Raw genomic sequence first — 4,650 nt, 5'->3', positions numbered from 1 at the left:
CATAAAAAGCCGGAAGCTTTCTCCAACAGCCACACTTGACTCGTGGTGTTTGCGAAGGCAGAAGAGTTGAACAGCATTCCCCTCTACCATGAAACAGACTGGCATTAAGATGCTTTTGCAGTTGCTTGCAGTTGCTCTGTTGTGCAACATGGTTTCATCGGAGGCCCTTCCTCTTCCTCTCCCTCTCCCTCTCCCTGAGGCTGGTCCTCTCCCTCTCCCTCTCCCTGAGGCTCATCCTCTCCCTCTCCCTCTCCCTGGGGGTGGTGAACTCGAAGGTCTCGGCGAATATCTTTAGGAGTAAGTGAATCACTGTGACTTGATTTTGAATGCATACATATAAATATTTATGAATATCCATGAGGTATGTATATTCATGCATAAGCACATTCAAATATATGCATACACGCACACTACAATACACACACAGATATACTAAATTGAGAGAGAGAAGAATTTGACACTGTAAAAGTCAATCAAATATCAAATAGACAAGCTAATAAGCGATTGATAGGAACAAAATTCAATAACATTTTTTTTTCTTCTGAACAGTTCCCCAAACCAAGCGATGCCTGAGACCTGCCTTTCGTCACCTTGAACAGCTGATCACGGCCCTCTACCAGTTCTCCTGAATCTGAATAAATGCTTGTAGTTGCTACGGTAGTTTCGCTGACCATTTTGGCTTGTTATGAAGTTATAGCCGAATAAACCACCAACGACAATGCATGTTGTTGTGATGATGATTATTATAGTGAGTGTTTACCGGCACAGTTAAGACACCGTTTTTGAATGAGAGGATTTTGCACCTGATGTGTGGCATGGAAAGACGTAATACCATGTACTATGTACTATACGAAGTACATACACATTAAATAAACACACAAAGGAATAATGCGAAAATGAATGCATAGGGCTATAACCTTCACGTTCATTTGTCACTTCACTACACAGTTCACCAAGTTCCATATTTTCAACGTTCATTTCACTCGAAACCGCACATATACAATCTTGATCAGCATCTTCCTTCTCCTTCATGCTTGATCCGTATCGTGCTATGTGGGTAGCATTATCTTGACAATCAGCCCACAGTTCTTAAAGGACAAAAGAAACCAAATAAAACTTCTCATCATTTCTTACTTCAAGGTAGAAATCAATATAAATTATATATCACCTACTAATCAATACAGATTATATTCCACCAACCTATTTCACTTTTATCCAATGTTAAAAGAAGAAAGAACAGGTAAATCACCGAACGTGGTAATTGTTTCCTGACTAAATCCCTCGTGATTTGAAGAGAATGCAAAACTCCAGTTACATATCAAACCCTTTCCGTTAAAAAAAAAAAAAAAAACTTTACCTACGGCGCCTGTAAAAAAAAATGGCATAGGTCATTTTATGCTGAATTAAAACTTTATTTGCGTGTATACAGTTACAGGAAAATATCTATGTATGCGTGGATTGGCTGTCGATTGAGGCATCCCTTGTATGTATTCCAAGGTAAAGTCATCACTGTTACACACACACACACACAGACATATACACATGCATACATACATACACATGTATATACAGAACATAATATAACAAAACATATTTGAGAAAGAATATCTATTGTTTATTTAGTTATTTTAGTGGTCCGTGGATACAGTGACGAAAGTACTCGCTGGTGACAGTTCCAGTAGTATCAATGGATAGTTTGAGAAGTAAGTTATTAGAGTGAAGAGTAAGAGAGGGAAATCGTAAAGTTTAAAAGAAGGGAAATGATATGCTTATATAAGTCCTAGGAAAAATCATGGAAAGCATAGTGATAGACTGGGCGTGAGGGTCTCGATTTCGTTTCACGTATATTTTTATTTTACTTATTAATATAATTTGATTTCTAATTAATAGGAAAAGGGAGGGTATATAGAAATAACCTGAGATATGAATTGAATTATTTGCGAATATTGCATATTTCAATTATTATGTGTATTGCTAAGATTTACAGAATGATATGCCATTTGTTCATTGTTTTATTGAATAAAATATTAATGGTTAAAATGTTTCTGTGACCGTTATAGTAATAGGCATACACAAGAATATATTCCTACATATTGGTCTGTATATGAGTATCACATAAATATTTTTCATACTATATAAATCCTGCATTTTACGACATATATATTTGCTCAAACTATACAGGTTATACATGCACTTAACGAGAGAAAGTGAAAGCGAAGTTCTCAGTTTAGAACGATAGTATTAGAAAATAAAGGGGAGAGATTGGATGCTTATCTCCCACACTTCTTGGCCGATAAAGAAATTGATAGCGATCATTAAAGATAAGGAGAAAAGTGTTATACACAAACAGATCGATCAAAAATTGATGGTAGATTTACTGATAAAACACCCGCATGGTATAACCTATGCGAGATATTTTTTCCGAGGTCACCCGAGGGATACTGCAAAACATGTGAGATAATGGTTAAGCGGTAATTATAGATTTAGCGTAAGGATGGGGCGATGTTTGACCCTTGGCATATAACTGGCGTGAGCTCCAAATGGTCGTTATAATAAATGGAACATATCTTGTATGGACATATGTATGTGTAAAAAGTATATCTGTGAAGTTGGAAATTAGAAATGAGAAGCTAGACCTGCGAAACTTGAAAGTGGGAAGATATACAGGTTACGATTAAATGTGTGTTAGACATTGAGAGTGGAATGTACGTATAAGGGAAACTTGTAGATCAGTACACGTATCTGAAACAGTAGAGAATGATATCAGCAGTGGCGATGGAGGTGAAAAGAAACTGAAATACAGACAAAGACACAAAAGCAGCCAGCGAGGGAGAGAGAAAAAGAAACAGACAAGTTGATAGAGACAGTGAGAGCAAGAGAGATTGAAATTGGTTCTGTAATACTTAGTTAAGAGAGGAAATGGATTGATATACTTAATTCTATATTTCTGTAAACAAGACATAGGTTTATAAGTACATGTACATGTGTTTGTATATGCGTGTGTATGGGCTTGTTTGTAAATGTGTGAAAACACTTGTGTATGTGTGTGGGTACATGTACATGAGTGTGTGCGTGTATGCCTTTTTTTATCTAAGGAATTTACGCCAGGTTTTGATCAGTTTATATATATATATATATATATATATATATATATATATTGGGAAAGCAGTCTTCCATTGTTTGGAGTCCCTGTTAGGAAATCATGCTAATTAATCTGTGTTTGTGAATACTAAACACGATGATTACTTATATCAGCGACATGAAATGATTGATCTCGAAGATGAAATTGTCTCCTTTTATTTGATATTTTCTCGCCTATTCCCATTGCATTGATTCTTTAATGACTAAATAACAAAGCAGTCTCACACTGTTCCCTGCATAGGATATCCTGCATAAGGATGCTGGAAAGACAGTTCTAGACACAAAGCAAGAAATAAGAAAAGTGGCAACTCATCGCCAGAGAAGGGAAGCAAAGGACGACACATAAAAAGCCGGAAGCTTTCTCCAACAGCCACACTTGACTCGTGGTGTTTGCGAAGGCAGAAGAGTTGAACAGCATTCCCCTCTACCATGAAACAGACTGGCATTAAGATGCTTTTGCAGTTGCTTGCAGTTGCTCTGTTGTGCAACATGGTTTCATCGGAGGCCCTTCCTCTTCCTCTCCCTCTCCCTCTCCCTGAGGCTGGTCCTCTCCCTCTCCCTCTCCCTGAGGCTCATCCTCTCCCTCTCCCTCTCCCTGAGGGTGGTGAACTCGAAGGTCTCGGCGAATATCTTTAGGAGTAAGTGAATCACTGTGACTTGATTTTGAATGCATACATATAAATATTTATGAATATCCATGAGGTATGTATATTCATGCATAAGCACATTCAAATATATGCATACACGCACACTACAATACACACACAGATATACTAAATTGAGAGAGAGAAGAATTTGACACTGTAAAAGTCAATCAAATATCAAATAGACAAGCTAATAAGCGATTGATAGGAACAAAATTCAATAACATTTTTTTTTCTTCTGAACAGTTCCCCAAACCAAGCGATGCCTGAGACCTGCCTTTCGTCACCTTGAACAGCTGATCACGGCCCTCTACCAGTTCTCCTGAATCTGAATAAATGCTTGTAGTTGCTACGGTAGTTTCGCTGACCATTTTGGCTTGTTATGAAGTTATAGCCGAATAAACCACCAACGACAATGCATGTTGTTGTGATGATGATTATTATAGTGAGTGTTTACCGGCACAGTTAAGACACCGTTTTTGAATGAGAGGATTTTGCACCTGATGTGTGGCATGGAAAGACGTAATACCATGTACTATGTACTATACGAAGTACATACACATTAAATAAACACACAAAGGAATAATGCGAAAATGAATGCATAGGGCTATAACCTTCACGTTCATTTGTCACTTCACTACACAGTTCACCAAGTTCCATATTTTCAACGTTCATTTCACTCGAAACCGCACATATACAATCTTGATCAGCATCTTCCTTCTCCTTCATGCTTGATCCGTATCGTGCTATGTGGGTAGCATTATCTTGACAATCAGCCCACAGTTCTTAAAGGACAAAAGAAACCAAATAAAACTTCTCATCATTTCTTACTTCAAGGTAGAAATCAATATAAATTATATATCAC

At 37.4% G+C, this 4,650-nt stretch overlaps 1 long non-coding RNA gene across 1 annotated transcript; it reads left to right on the top strand.

Moving 5' to 3' along the window:
• Positions 1 to 3,497: 3,497 nt before the first annotated feature.
• Positions 3,498 to 4,135, top strand: LOC138862278 (uncharacterized). Its single transcript, XR_011398677.1, has 2 exons — positions 3,498 to 3,779; positions 4,032 to 4,135. It is a non-coding gene; the product is annotated as an uncharacterized lncRNA (long non-coding RNA).
• Positions 4,136 to 4,650: the final 515 nt, after the last annotated feature.

Source organism: Penaeus vannamei, chromosome 8, assembly GCF_042767895.1.
Source record: "Penaeus vannamei isolate JL-2024 chromosome 8, ASM4276789v1, whole genome shotgun sequence".
Classification (NCBI taxonomy): Eukaryota; Metazoa; Arthropoda; class Malacostraca; order Decapoda; family Penaeidae; genus Penaeus; species Penaeus vannamei.
Note: the sequence above shows the minus strand (reverse complement) of the source record. Positions and strands in the feature narration are given on the sequence as shown.